The 15,935-nt window shown below is 43.1% G+C and overlaps 1 protein-coding gene across 3 annotated transcripts in view; it reads right to left on the bottom strand.

The window, feature by feature from the left end:
* Positions 1 to 15,935, bottom strand: part of GPR176 (G protein-coupled receptor 176) — a 130,858-nt gene that overhangs the window by 34,157 nt on the left and 80,766 nt on the right. The window contains exon 1 of one of the 3 annotated variants that reach the window (XM_032856877.1): positions 123 to 140. The exons of the other annotated variants lie outside the window; for them this stretch is intronic. The gene's annotated coding sequence lies outside the window, so the exon portion shown is untranslated. Of the gene's footprint in view, positions 1 to 122; positions 141 to 15,935 lie in introns of those variants that run through there. 3 annotated transcript variants of the gene reach the window in all.

Genomic DNA, 15,935 nt, shown 5'->3' with positions numbered 1-15,935 from the left:
CCTTGTGTAGACTTCTCCCACAATGATTAGGGACAACTTGTGTGAACAACAGCACAATAGCATAAACGACAGTGAGACTTCCAAAGCTAGTACATAAAAGACATTACCACTACCGTCCTTACCTCTTCTGAATCACTTGTTCTGGGGAAAGCCAGCTGACACATCGTACAGAATCTCAAGCAGTCTCAGGGAGAATTCCACATGGGGAGAAACCGAGGCCTCCTGCCAACAGCCCTGTGAGTGAGCCAACCTGGAAGGAGATCCTCTAGCAGCACTCCAGCCTTCCGGGGAATGCAGGTCTGCCCAACATCCTAGCTGTGACCTTGTGAGAGACCCACAGCTGGAGACACCCAGCTAAGCTACTCCCAAATTCCTGGTCTACAGAAATTCCTGTCTCACAGAAGCAGTGAGGTAACACATTTTTGTTTTAAGCTCCTATGTGTTCGGTTCCACCATTTAGACACACTGCATAGACTATCCTGCTTCTTTCATCTACAGAATGGAAAAGATAAAATTTACCTGGCTGGGCTATTGTAGTAAATAAAATAATGTATAAAAAGTGCCTATAAAAAGTGCCGACAGGGTGGAGGAGTCAAGATGGCGGAGAAGTAGCAGGCTGAGACTACTTCAGGTAGCGGGAGATCAGCTAGATAGCTTATCTAAAGATTGCAAACACCTACAAATCCAACGGGAGATCAAAGAGAAGAAGAACAGCAATTCTAGAAACAGAAAGTCAACCACTTTCTGAAAGGTAGGACTGGCGGAGAAGTGAATCCAAAGCGACGGGAAGATAGACGGCGGGGGGAGGGGCCGGCTCCCGGCAAGCGGCGGAGCAACGGAGCAGAAAATCAGGACTTTTAAAAGTCTGTTCCGCTGAGGGACATCGCTCCAGAGGCTTAACCGGGGTGAAGCGCACGCAGGGTCAGCGTGGCCTCAGGTCCCGCAGGGTCACAGAAGGATCGGGGGTGTCTGAGTGTCGCAGAGCTTACAGGTATTAGAACGGGGAAGCCGGCTACAGAGACAGAGCCGAGGAGTAAGCTCTAAGCTCGGGTTTACCTTGAACCGCTCGCAGGCTCGGTCAGCTCGGAGCGCGGCCGGAGGCCAGGGTGACGGGAGCAATTGGGCGCTGTTCTCTGAGGGCGCACTGAGGAGTGGGGCCCCAGACTCTCAGCTCTTCCAGGCAGGAGACTGGGAGGCCGCCATCTTCATTCCCGTCCTCCGGAACTCTACGGAAAGCGCTCAGGGAACAAAAGCTCCCGAAAGCGAACCCGAGCGGATTACTCAGCCCGGCCCCTGGTAAGAGCGGTGCAACTCCGCCTGGGGCAAAGACACTTGAGAATCACTACAACAGGCCCCTCCCCCAGAAGATCAAAAAGAAACCCAGCCGGGACCAAGTTCACCTACCAAGGAGTGCAGTTTCAATACCAAGGAGAGCCGCGGAATTCCAGAGGAGGAGAAAGCAAAGCACGGAACTCGTGGCTTTCTCCCCATGATTCTTTAGCCTTGCAGTTAATTTAATTTTTTTTCTTTTTCAATTTTTTTTCTCTTCTTCTCTTAAATTTTTTTAACTTTTATCCTTTTCTTTTTTAACGTTTTTTAACTAGTTTATCTAATATATATATATTTTTTTCTGTTTTATATTTTTTCATTATTGGTTTTCTTTTTTTATTTGTTTCTTTTTTATTTTTTTTTTCTTTCTGAACCTCTTTATATCCCCTTCCCCCCCCCTCACGATTTGGGAACTCTTCTGATTTGGCTAAAGCATATTTTCCTGGGGTTGTTGCCACCCTTTTAGTATTTTACTTGTTCCTTCATATACCCTTATCTGGACAAAATGACAAGGCGGAAAAATTCACCACAAAAAAAAGAACAAGAGGCAGTACCAAAGGCTAGGGACCTAATCAATACAGACATTGGTAATATGTCAGATCTAGAGTTCAGAATGACGATTCTCAAGGTTCTAGCCGGGCTCGAAAAAGGCATGGAAGATATTAGAGAAACCCTCTCGGGAGATATAAAAGCCCTTTCTGGAGAAATAAAAGAACTAAAATCTAATCAAGTTGAAATCAAAAAAGCTACTAATGAGGTGCAATCAAAAATGGAGGCTCTCACTGCTAGGATAAATGAGGCAGAAGAAAGAATTAGCGATATAGAAGACCAAATGACAGAGAATAAAGAAGCTGAGCAAAAGAGGGACAAACAGCTACTGGACCACGAGGGCAGAATTCGAGAGATAAGTGACACCATAAGACGAAACAACATTAGAATAATTGGGATTCCAGAAGAAGAAGAGAGAGGGGAGCAGAAGGTATATTGGAGAGAATATTGGTGAGAATTTCCCCAATATGGCAAAGGGAACAAGCATCAAAATCCAGGAGGTTCAGAGAACCCCCCTCAAAATCAATAAGAATAGGTCCACACCCCGTCACCTAATAGTCAAATTTACAAGTCTTAGTGACAAAGAGAAAATCCTGAAAGCAGCCCGGGAAAAGAAGTCTGTAACATACAATGGTAAAAATATTAGATTGGCAGCAGACTTATCCACAGAGACCTGGCAGGCCAGAAAGAGCTGGCGTGATATATTCAGAGTACTAAACGAGAAAAACATGCAGCCAAGAATACTATATCCAGCTAGGCTATCATTGAAAATAGAAGGAGAGATTAAAAGCTTCCAGGACAAACAAAAGCCGAAAGAATTTGCAAACACCAAACCAGCTCTACAGGAAATATTGAAAGGGGTCCTCTAAGCAAAGAGAGACCCTAAAACTAGTAGATCAGAAAGGAACAGAAACAATATACCGTAACAGTAACCTTACAGGCAATACAATGGCACTAAATTCATATCTCTCAATAGTTACCCTGAATGTTAATGGGCTAAATGCCCCAATCAAAAGACACAGGGTATCAGAATGGATAAAAAAACAAAACCCATCTATATGTTGCCTACAAGAAACTCATTTTAAACCCGAAGACACCTTCAGATTTAAAGTGAGGGGGTGGAAAAGAATTTACCATGCTAATGGACATCAGAAGAAAGCAGGAGTGGCAATCCTTATATCAGATCAATTAGATTTTAAGCCAAAGACTATAATAAGAGATGAGGAAGGACACTATATCATACTCAAAGGATCTGTCCAACAAGAAGATCTAACAATTTTAAATATCTATGCCCCTACCGTGGGAGCAGCCAACTATATAAACCAATTACTAACAAAATCAAAGAAACACATCAACAATAATACAATAATAGTAGGGGACTTTAACACTCCCCTCACTGAAATGGACAGATCATCCAAGCAAACGATCAACAAGGAAATAAAGGCCTTAAATGACACACTGGACCAGATGGATATCACAGATATATTCAGAACATTTCATCCCAAAGCAAAAGAATACACATTCTTCTCTAGTGCCCATGGAACATTCTCCAGAATAGATCACATCCTCGGTCCTAAATCAGGTCTCAACCGGTATCAAAAGATTGGGATCATTCCCTGCATATTTTCAGACCACAATGCTCTGAAGCTAGAACTCAATCACAAGAAGAAATTTGGAAAGAACCCAAATACATGGAGACTAAACAGCATCCTTCTAAAGAATGAATGGGTCAACCAGGAAATTAAAGAAGAATTGAAAAAATTCATGGAAACAAATGATAATGAAAATACAACGGTTCAAAATCTGTGGGACACAACAAAGGCAGTCCTGAGAGGAAAATATATAGCGGTACAAGCCTTTCTCAAGAAACAAGAAAGGTCTCAGGTACACAACCTAACCCTACACCTAAAGGAGCTGGAGAAAGAACAAGAAAGAAACCCTAAACCCAGCAGGAGAAGAGAGATCATAAAGATCAGAGCAGAAATCAATGAAATAGAAACCAAAAAAACAATAGAACAAATCAACGAAACTAGGAGCTGGTTCTTTGAAAGAATTAATAAGATTGATAAACCCCTGGCCAGACTTATCAAAAAGAAAAGAGAAAGGACCCAAATAAATAAAATCATGAATGAAAGAGGAGAGATAACAACTAACACCAACGAAATACAGAGAATCATAAGAACATATTATGAGCAACTCTATGCCAACAAATTTGACAATCTGGAAGAAATGGATGCATTCCTAGAGACATATAAACTACCACAACTGAACCAGGAAGAAATAGAAAGCCTGAACAGACCCATAACCAGCAAGGAGATTGAAACAGTCATCAAAAATCTCCAAACAAACAAAAGCCCAGGGCCAGACGGCTTCCCGGGGGAATTCTACCAAACATTTAAGGAAGAACTAATTCCTATTCTCCTGAAACTGTTCCAAAAAATAGAAATGGAAGGAAAACTTCCAAACTCATTTTATGAGGCCAGCATCACCTTGATCCCAAAACCAGACAAGGATCCCATCAAAAAAGAGAACTACAGACCAATATCCTTGATGAACACAGATGCAAAAATTCTCACCAAAATACTAGCCAATAGGATTCAACAGTACATTAAAAGGATTATTCACCACGACCAAGTGGGATTTATTCCAGGGCTGCAAGGTTGGTTCAACATCCGCAAATCAATCAATGTGATACAACACATTAATAAAAGAAAGAACAAGAACCATATGATACTCTCCATAGATGCTGAAAAAGCATTTGACAAAGTACAGCATCCCTTCCTGATCAAAACTCTTCAAAGTGTAGGGATAGAGGGCACATACCTCAGTATTATCAAAGCCATCTATGAAAAACCCATCGCAAATATCATTCTCAATGGAGAAAAACTGAAAGCTTTTCCTCTAAGGTCAGGAACACGGCAGGGATGTCCGTTATCACCACTGCTATTCAACATAGTACTAGAAGTCCTAGCCTCAGCAATCAGACAACAAAAAGAAATTAAAGGCATCCAAATCGGCAAAGAAGAAGTCAAACTATCACTCTTCGCAGATGATATGATACTATATGTGGAAAAGCCAAAAGACTCCACTCCAAAACTGCTAGAACTGGTACAGGAATTCAGTAAAGTGTCAGGATATAAAATCAATGCACAGAAATCAGTTGCATTTCTCTACACCAACAACAAGACAGAAGAAAGAGAAATTAAGGAGTCCATCCCATTTACAATTGCACCCAAAACTATAAGATACCTAGGAATAAACCTAACCAAAGAGACTAAGAATCTATACTCAGAAAACTATAAAGTACTCATGAAAGAAATTGAGGAAGACACAAAGAAATGGAAAAATGTTCCATGCTCCTGGATTGGAAGAATAAATATTGTGAAAATGTCTATGCTACCTAAAGCAATCTACACATTTAATGCAATTCCTATCAAAGTACGATCCATTTTTTTCAAAGAAATGGAACAAATAGTCCTAAAATTTATATGGAACCAGAAAAGACCGTGAATAGCCAAAGGAATATTGAAAAAGAAAGCCAAAGTTGGTGGCATCACGATTCCGGACTTCAAGCTCTATTACAAAGCTGTCATCATCAAGACAGCATGGTACTGGCACAAAAACAGACACATAGATCAATGGAACAGAATAGAGAGCCCAGAAATAGACCCTCAACTCTATGGTCAACTAATCTTTGACAAAGCAGGAAAGAATGTCCAATGGAAAAAAGACAGCCTCTTCAATAAATGGTGTTGGGAAAATTGGACAGCCACATGCAGAAAAATGAAATTGGATCATTTCCTTACACCACACACGAAAATAGACTCAAAATGGATGAAGGACCTCAATGTGAGAAAGGAATCCATCAACATCCTTGAGGAGAACACAGGCAGCAACCTCTTCGACCTCAGCCACAGCAACATCTTCCTAGGAACATCGCCAAAGGCAAGGGAAGCAAGGGCAAAAATGAACTATTGGGATTTTATCAAGATCAAAAGCTTTTGCACAGCAAAGGAAACAGTTCACAAAACCAAAAGACAACTGACAGAATGGGAGAAGATATTTGCAAACGACATATCAGATAAAGGGCTAGTGTCCAGAATCTATAAAGAACTTAGCAAACTCAACACCCAAAGAACAAATAATCCAATCAAGAAATGGGCAGAAGACATGAACAGACATTTCTGCAAAGAAGACATCCAGATGGCCAACAGACACATGAAAAAGTGCTCCACATCACTCGGCATCAGGGAAATACAAATCAAAACCACAATGACATACCACCTCACACCAGTCAGAATGGCTAAAATTAACAAGTCAGGAAATGACAGATGCTGGCGAGGATGCGGAGAAAGGGGAACCCTCCTACACTGTTGGTGGGAATGCAAGCTGGTGCAACCACTCTGGAAAACAGCATGGAGGTTCCTCAAAATGTTGAAAATAGAACTACCCTATGACCCAGCAATTGCACTGCTGGGTATTTACCCTAAAGATACAAACGTAGTGATCCGAAGGGGCACGTGCACCCGAATGTTTATAGCAGCAATGTCTACAATAGCCAAACTGTGGAAAGAACCTAGATGTCCATCAACAGACGAATGGATAAAGAAGATGTGGTATATATACAGAACGGAATACTATGCAGCCATCAAAAGAAATGAAATCTTGCCATTTGCGACGACGTGGATGGAACTAGAGGGTATCATGCTTAGCGAAATAAGTCAATCGGAGAAAGACAACTATCATATGATCTCCCTGATATGGGGGTTAAGGGGATAGGAGAAGAGTAAATGAAGCAAGATGGGATTGGGAGGGAGATAAACCATAAGTGACTCTTAATCTCACAAAACAAACTGAGGGTTGCTGGGGGGAGGGGGGTTGGGGGGGTGGGGTTATTATGGACATTGGGAAGGGTATGTGCTATGGTGAGTGCAGTGAAGTGTGTAAACCTGGTGATTCACAGACCTGTACCCCTGGAGAAAAAAATATATGTTTATAAAAAATAAAATTTAAAAAATAATAATAATAAAATTTTTTTAAAAAGTGCCGACAGTGCCTCATCCATAGTGTTAAACAACTTTAATGTTATGTTAATATCATTTTTTTATATTTATTTATTTGTGATTTTATTTTTTAGGATTTTATTTATTTTTTTTTTTTTAAGATTTTATTTATTTATTTGTGGCAGAGACAGAGGGTTAGAGGGAGTGGGAGAAACAGACTCCCAACTGAGCAGGGAGCCCAATGCCAGGCTCAGTCCCAAGACCCCCAGATCACGACCTGAGCCGAAGGCAGACACTTAACCATACAAGCCACCCAGACACCCCTATTAATATCATTATTTTAAAACTTTCCTTTATGGACCATCATTTAACTATAAATTTGTGAGCCACTTCTAGAAGTCACAGAAGGTATCACAGTACTCACTAAGAGGCCACAAAATAATGTTTTTTCAGAGTGTTATATTCTTTAGCTTTTAAGAAATTAAAAGAAAAAAATTAAAACCTTTAAATTTTTCCCTTTGATGCAGCTCTATTAACTCCTGAGAGTAAATCTACTGTTGACTCTTTGACGTTCTTGGAAGAACAATGAACACCAAACCCCCAAAATTAGTAGTGCTTAAAATAAGTTTATCAGCTTGCCTTCTTTCCAATAATAGTTAAATTAAGGAAATCAGGAAATGCAGCCACTCGATTGGCAAAATGCAATTTGCTCTGGTAAGCTATCCAAAAGAACATAAAAGCTACAGTCAAGCTATTGGTTACTAATCCTGGAGAGGAGAGCTGTGAGATCCACCTGTACCTTATGGGATAACTAGCCCCATCATTCAAAGGCCATGGACATTAGGAACTGCGGGCAACACAGGTCCAGAATACTTTCCCCGGATTTCCTTCCACTACGTTGGCCACTTCTCAGTTATCTTTCGCTGGCTTCCTGGCATCTCCTCGTACGTCAGGGCTCAGTCTCAACCCTCTGCTTGCCATCTTCCCCTCTAGACTATTTCAGACTACTGACCCTCTTCCCTAAGCTTTAATGGCTCTGTTTTCGCCCACCCCACCTTTTCTCTGAGCCCTAATCCCAGATAGCCACACGTCCACCCAACATGAGGATTCTCATGAGTATCCCAAACTAAACGTGTCCAAAACCAAACTTTGGGCCTTCATTACCCAAAGTTCTCCCTCTTCCTGTTTTACCCATCTTGGAAAAATTGTCATTTTTAAAGCAATCAGGAACAGTGCTCCCCTTCTTGAAAACCTCTATTGCTTTCCCACTGTTCATAAGGAAAAACTTAAAAGTCTAGCCTGCCCCACCCACTGATTCTTGGAATCAAAAAAACCACCCCTTTGCTGTCACCTGTTATTTAATTGTAATAGACATAGGACTACGACTTTGAGTCACAACTGTCCCCTAGAGGTGCCTAGGTGGCTCAGTTGGTTGGGCGACTGCCTTGGGCTCAGGTCATGATCCTGGAATTTCAGGATCGAGTCTCGCCATCAGGCTACCTGCTCAGCAGAGAGCCTGCTTCTCCCCCTGACCAGCCCCCCACCCCACTCTTGTGCTCTCTCAGTCTCTCTCTCTCTCTCTCTCACTCCCTGTCAAATAAATAAATAAAATCTTAAAAAAACAAACAAACAAACAAACAAACAAACCCCTGCCCCCTAGAGGGCTATGGACAAGGTGGTGTCGCAACCCCTACGGACTTTCTCTTGAATCCCTGAAACTTCAAAGCTTTCCTCTGCCCTGGGGACTTCTTGGGATTGTCCTTCTGCCCTCCACCTCACCTTCTGTAAGCTGTCCTTGTTTTTCAATAAAAACCTTCCCTCACTCCTGCCACCTCCTATCTAAAGCAGACTCCCTGGATATTTCTCACCATGTGAATCGTGTCACAGCATCTGTTACAACGGGAATTAGTTAACCATATGAGCCGATCTCCACTAAATCACAAAACTTCATGAGGGCAGGGGCTACAACTCTACTATGTATTATTATTACATATTCCTATCACTATAGCCCCAGTGCTCAGAATAATACCTAGAAATCATAAATGCTAAGTACAAGACCGCCTGGGTGACTCAGTCAGTTAAGCAATGGCCTTCAGCTCAGGTCATGATCCTGGGTCCTGGGATCGAGTCCTGCGTCGAGCCCTGCATTGCTAAACAGTGAGCCCACTTCTCCCTCCCTCCCCTCTCATGCTCTCTCTTGCTAGCTCTGTCGCTGTCTCTCAAATAAATAAATCTTTTTTTAAAATACTAAGTATAAATCTGTCGACTGAAAAAAAATACATGGAGAAATAAATGAACATAGGGGATCCACTAGTTCTATGCTCACTAGTCATGTAGGATCTCATTTGGACCCCAAATGTGAGGCAAGCCTAGAAGTACAATTGTAAGCTACAGACCACAGGCTCTGCATTTCCTTCTTCTACCTCCTTGCTTTTTCAAAATAGTCTTAGCTTGTTTCTGAGTTGGTTCTTTTAACTAACACATATTCACTGTTACAAATTCAAATGGTTCAGAAAAGTACAGGAAGGAAGAAATATCACCTGAAATCCCACAGCTCAAGATAAACATGATTAATATTCTGGTCATCATCCTTTAATACATTTCTTCATGCATAAATACATAAACACATCATTTTATGTAAATGGTATATCATTTGCAATTCTGTTCCTTTTTGTGGATACCATCTTAAGTAGCCAACGTAAACATACCTTTCTTCAATTTCATTAATCATATATATAAACATATATACAGTCTATTTACAGACATATATGGTGCTTTGTCATTATTTTTTATAAATATATCATTTATTTTATAAATATGCAACAGAGTGGGAAAATTCCCCTGTTCTATGGTATGAATATATTATAAGATTTTATTTTTTATTTGTCAGAGAGAGAGGGGGAGAGAGAATGAGCAGGGGGGAGGGGCAGAGAGAGAGAGGGAGAAGCAGGCTTCCCACTGAGCAAGGAGCCCAATGTGGAACTTGATCCCAGGACCCTGGGATCATGACCTGAACCAAAGGCAGACGCTTAATGACCCAGGCGCCCCATGTATGAAAATATTATAGTTTATTCGGCCTCTGTCTTCCAAATGGGCATTCACCTGGCTTATGGGCTTTTGCCATTTTAAACAATATTGCAATACATATTATTGTTCCTCTATGCTTATTTCCTGGTATTTTTCTTTCTATGATACTGATTTCTCCTTTCTACCAGCAATGCATGTAAGGACCTCTTCCAAAATTCCCTCCTGCAGCAGGTGCTATCACTTCTCACTGATTTTAGCCAATCCCTGGGAGAGACATTACACAAAGACCCAGAACAATAGTCCTTATGTCCAGTGCCTGTGCTTCGGGAATGAGGCATCAGACGTGGGGCATATACTTTTCAGAGTAGATTACTATAACATTTCTGGAAGGTAATCCAGCCAGTCTGGGGTTGAACACTGCTCTCATCTGCCAGGAGCTCACTAATTGATCCACTTGGGTCAGCCAGACCCTCCTACATCAGTGCTCTGTCTACCAGGTCACATTCTCTGTGGGGGGGGGGGCGGGAAACAACCCCAAGAGAGTGTTAGTATGCATGGCACTGGGTGACTACTTCATAACATGCTGGATGAGAAAGACAGAGTGGCAGGAGATGGAAAAAGAAGGAAACCTTGTGCCTCCGAGGAAGCTACAATCCACAACAAGCAAATCCCCAGTCCCGTCGTACAACCCTGGTCCAAGAGACATCCCATCTGAGCAAGCCGGAGCAGAGTAGGAGATGAGTCAATTAGGGGTGCTGGCTCTGGAGATGGAGAGTCACTTTTAGAAAAATCCACTCACTATGCAGTAAAGAACATTGAGGGGGGCACACTTCTGGAAAAGTACTAAGAGGTTTCCATAGCTTGAGTAATCAAGCTTATAAGCTAGAAAAACTTCAGGAAAGGGGGACCACCCAAGAAGATGGGCCTGGCTTTAGCAGGAAAGTAAATGTGAGAAAAACTTGGACATTGCTGGCTTTGGGGAGCCTTTCACATTCCAAATGCTCCTTTCTAAACCCAGTAAGCCAGCCACTGGAAAGTTCTGCTCTCCTGCAAAGGATCCTGTGTGTTCAGCAGAGACCAGGGCAGAGCAGGGCAGCACACCCACAAGGTGACCACTGCACAGACCTGGAGGGAAGCCAAAACACTCCCAGCAGCTGTGCACACAATTTATCTTCTCTTTCTTCCTTGTTCCTGTAACCTTTCCAATAGCATGTACATGAAATCCATCTTTGTGATAGTTTTCAATTCATACAGTATACGTCAGCTGCTGTGATTAAAATCCACTGAGATCACTGAAGTTGCTTCTTCAGCCCCTGCCCGGAAAACATGGAAGCCAGTGGGCACCTGAAAGCAGGCCCAAAGGGGCCATCAGGGCCAGTTTCCAAGGAAGAATCCTGACCACTGACCTGGTACATCCTAAGGTATGGCAGAAAGGCAGATTAGAATAAAAAGAAAACCTTTCCACCATTGTTTGGCAAAAATAGAATAAAACTTATAAGATCCAGCATTAAAGCATATGGAGCTATAAACCTCTTTTCGTTTTTCTGGTGGGCAAGCAGATGGCTATAGATATCTAGAAAGCAACCTGTACTATCATTATTTAATGTACCTTGAGTAGCCCTATTCTTTTTTTTACTTCTTTTTTAAAAATTATTTTTATTAACATATAATGTATTATTTGTCCCAGGGGTACAGGTCTGTGAATCATCAGGCTTACACATTTCACAGCACTCACCATAGCACATCCCCTCCCCAATGTCCATAACCCAACCTCTTCTCCATACCCCCCTACCCCCCAGCAACCTTCAGTTTGTTTTATGAGATTAAGAGTCTTTTATGGTTTGTCTCCCTCCTGATCCCATCTGGTTTCATTTTTTCCTCCCCTACCCCCCAAACCCCCACGTTGCCTCTCAAATTCCTCTATCAGAGAGATCATATAATTGTCTCTTTCTGATGGACTTATTTCGCTCAGCATAATACCCTCTAGTTCCAACCACATCATTGCAAATGGCAAGATTTCATTTCTATTTATTTATTTATTTTTCAGCATAACAGTATTCCTTGTTTTTGCACCACACCCAGTGCTCCATGCAATCCGTGCCCTCTCTAATACCCACCACCTGGTTCCCCCAACCTCCCAGCCCCCCACCGCTTCAAACCCCTCAGATTGTTTTTCAGAGTCCACAGTGTCTCATGGTTTCATTTCTTTTGATGGCTGCATAGTATTTGGCTATTGTGGACATTGCTGCTATAAACATTCAGGTGCACACCCCCTTTGGATCACTACATTTGTATCTTTGGGGTAAATACCCAGGAGCAGCCCTATTTTTGTGGAACTATCCTACAAACAAGAATCAATAATGGGGCGCCTGGGTGGCTCAGTCACTAAGTGTCTGCCTTTAGCTCAGGTCATGGTCGCAGAGTCCTGGGATTGAGCCCCACATCAGGCTCTCTGCCGAGCGGGAAGCCTGCTTCTCCCTCGCCCAGTCCCCTTGCTTGTGTTCCACCTGTTCCTGTGTCTCTCTCTGTCAAATAAATAAATAGAATCTTAAAAAAAAAAAAAAAAAGGAATCGATATACAAGGCTACATGTTCACATGTGTTCACTGAAGGGCTGTTGACAGTGACCCCAAAACTGAAAACAACCTGAATGTCCATCCTGAGGAAAAATTGGGTGTAGCACGTCTACAGGAACACAGAGAAATATGTAAATATGTGGAAATGTACACCCCAGGCTGTCAACACTGACTACCTTAAGTAAAGTGGTATTAAGGGACAGCATAATAAATGTGTGCAACTTATATTTGTTTCTCAACTAAGGAAGTGAATGGGAAAATGTTTGCACATGTGCTCTCGCTCTCTCTCACTCATGTGCTCACACACACACAACCCTCTATTTCTAGCCAGGCTGGTATAATGCAGGAAAATGTCACCTTTAAGGGCTAGTTTGTCTATATCCAAATTTCTGCTGTTAAAAACAAATATTCCTGAAGTTGTTTTTTGGCCCTCAACACCTGGTGTGGTACGGGGGAGATGATGTTTGACTGCTTTCCAGCAGTGACAGGAGGCCAAGAGACCATCCTGAACTAGTACACGTAGTTAAGTATACAGAGAAGATTAAAGAGAAGGCCCCAGGCTCCTGGGCTGCCTGACATGCATCTTGCTGACACGGACACCTTGTCTGGGTAGAAAGAACCAAACAAGAGAAAAGAACACTGAACAGAAGGGCTGATGGGGCCCAGGCACCTGCTGGCTTTGCCTGAGGCCAGTACTATTTCGGGTGCCACTCCAGTCTCCCTGCTGGTTCTTTGGGGTGGGGGGAGTGAGCACAAGCCTGGAACTGGCCCTCTGACAGCTGGAAAGGTAGCCAACAGGGACTGCGAGGGGTCACATATTTAGCATCAGTCGAGAGAACAGTGGAGATCGAAGGTGCCAGACATGGTTTCTTGCAATTAACTCAAGGAACAGGACAAGTAATCAGAAAAGTGTGATCCCTTCCTGCTCCAATAAAAGGAAAAGACCTGCCCTTGTTATAAAGAACTGGGAGAATCAATAAGGAGTTGAAAGACACACTGGCATGCCCCCCGGGCAAAAAAATCTGCTGCCACCGGGGTGTGAACCTGAGGGTAGAGGCTCTTCAGCCAGGGTGAGTGTGCCGCAAAACTGCCTTCCCACATATCGTGTGTAGACCTGTGTGTCCAGGCTGGAGTAGCTGGAATGTGAGCAGAGCGTGCCGACACTAGAAAGAATGGTACTACCCGACAGGACTTAGTTGAGTACTCACTAATTGCCTGCATCTTTACGTGTATCGTGTGAGCTTTACAGAACTCCATGAGATGGGTCCTTGTTAAGCCCATTGTACAGATGAGGGCACTGAGAGGTTAAATAATTTGCCCAAGTCTACAGAAATAAGAAGTGACGGGGCTGGAATTTAGACCCAGGCTAAGTAGGAGAGTGCCAAGCCGAGGATGCCATCGCTATACCACCCCACCTCTGCAGAAAGAGCCAACATGTGGCAGTGCACCCCTAGATGCAGAGAACAAAGACAGAGACGTGTCCCCGGAAACTATTTCAACTCCGGCAGCTTGGATCTACGAAAAAGCGTGGCACAAGTAAGGAAACGATGAGATTAGAAAGAATGCCAAGGATCCAGGCAGGATGCACACACAGGAAGTGAGGAGTTTACCACCATAACCCACGCTCTGGGGTGCAATCTAGCCCTTGGGGAGTGAGGTTACAGGTGTCTGCAGGGAAAATTGACTCACCCTTGCTGGAAGGGTGGGCTTAGGACACACCCCAAAAGGACTTGAGAGCCTATGTTACTTGATAGACTCTGATCAAAAATTAAAATGAGGGGGTGCTGGGGTGGCTCAGTCAGTTAAGCATCTGATTTGGGCTCAGGTCATGTCTTGGGATCAAGGTCCGAGTCAAGCCCCACATCAAACACCACATCAGGCTCCGTGCTCAGCAGGGAGTCTGCTCATCCTCTGCCCCTCCACCTGCTCATGTTCTCTCTCTCAAATATAATCTTGAAAAATAAAAATTAAAATGAGAGTAGCTCCTTAAGACAAATCAGTATGATCGAATTCGCACTGACTACTTTCCCTGTTATAAAACGTGTTTATGGAGATAGCTGGGTGGCTCAGTGGGTTAAGCGTCTGCCTTCAGTTCAGCTCATGACCCTGGGATCGAGTCCCACTTTGGGCTCTCTGCTGGGCAGGGAGCCTGCTTCTACCTCTCTATCCGCCTGCCTGCCGTTCCACCTGCTTGTGCTCTCTCTGTGTCAAATAAATAAATAAAATCTTAAAAAAAAAAAAACACATACTTTCACTTTACTAGCACCATCCTCAACCTCACCTGAAAACTTAACAACCTGGCTCTACAGCTCCAATGTGAACACTTCTTTTTTTCATTTTTCTTTAAAGATTGTATTTATTTATTTGAGAGAGAGAGAGAGAGAGAGCATGAGCAGGGGGAGGGGCAGAGGGACAAGCAGACTAGCCGCTAAGTGTAGAGCTTAACACAGGACCCTGAGATCACGACCTGAGCCACCCAGGTGCCCCCTGAAGACTAGGACAAAGCTGTCCTCCAGGACAAAGCTGACCCATTCCTCTGTCCTGATCTTTTTTCAGGGGATCACTCTGCTGCATACCCCATCCAGCAATTCCACGCCAGGGGTCTACCCAGGAGAAATGAAAACACGGGTCTACCCAAGAACTTGTACACACCGGCACTACTCAGTAGAGCCAAAAAGTGGAAACAACCCAAATGTTCATCACCTGAGGAACAGATGAAGACAATGTGCTCTGTCCACACAATGCAATACTGTTCAGCCATAACAGAAGTGCGTTTCCAGTGCACACTAGTATGTGCACAAATCTCAAAAACATATGCTGCGAGAAGCAGCCAGTCACAAAAGAGCACATGTTGTATGATTCCATTTGTCAGACAGATCCAGAACACGAAAGTTCTTGGAGACAGGAAGTGGGTGGTTGCCTAGAGCTGAAGGGAAAGGGGGCTGGGAAAAAGAGAGGTGGCAGTGAGTACAGGGTTTCTTTCTGGAGTGATGAAAATGTTCTCCAGTTGATTGTGTTAATAGGTACACAACTCTAAATGTGTTAAAATTATATCTCCATAAAGCTGTTATTTAGGGGAAAAAAAAAAAAGGTGAGTCAGTGTGTGTCTGAAGGTGTAGGGCACATGAATGAGGGAAGTCTTAATATGTATATAATTACATTTCCTTTAAAGGATGCTTTTAGTGACTTCTGCAGGAAACGTAGTCTCCGGAATGAGTCAGAGTATAAAGACTGGCACAGAAATGTGTCTGGCATCTCAGACACAGGCCCCAATTTCATGCACCAGAGGCATCTGACATGGCTGCCTGCTGGTGTGAGCCTTCTGCTCCCCATGAAGCCGCAAGACAGAGCAGCAATTAAACACAGCAAGTGTTTCTGTTTTGAAGCTCCTCTCTCTCTCTTCTTTCTCTCACTCACAAGCACACACAAAGTCCTTTTCTCCTAACTCTCCT

The sequence above is a fragment of the Lontra canadensis genome, unplaced genomic scaffold (assembly GCF_010015895.1).
Source record: "Lontra canadensis isolate GAN:19392208 unplaced genomic scaffold, GSC_riverotter_1.0 scaffold12, whole genome shotgun sequence".
In the NCBI taxonomy this organism is placed as follows: Eukaryota; Metazoa; Chordata; class Mammalia; order Carnivora; family Mustelidae; genus Lontra; species Lontra canadensis.
The sequence above is the reverse complement of the archived record's forward strand: the minus strand, read 5'-3'. Positions and strand labels throughout refer to the sequence as shown.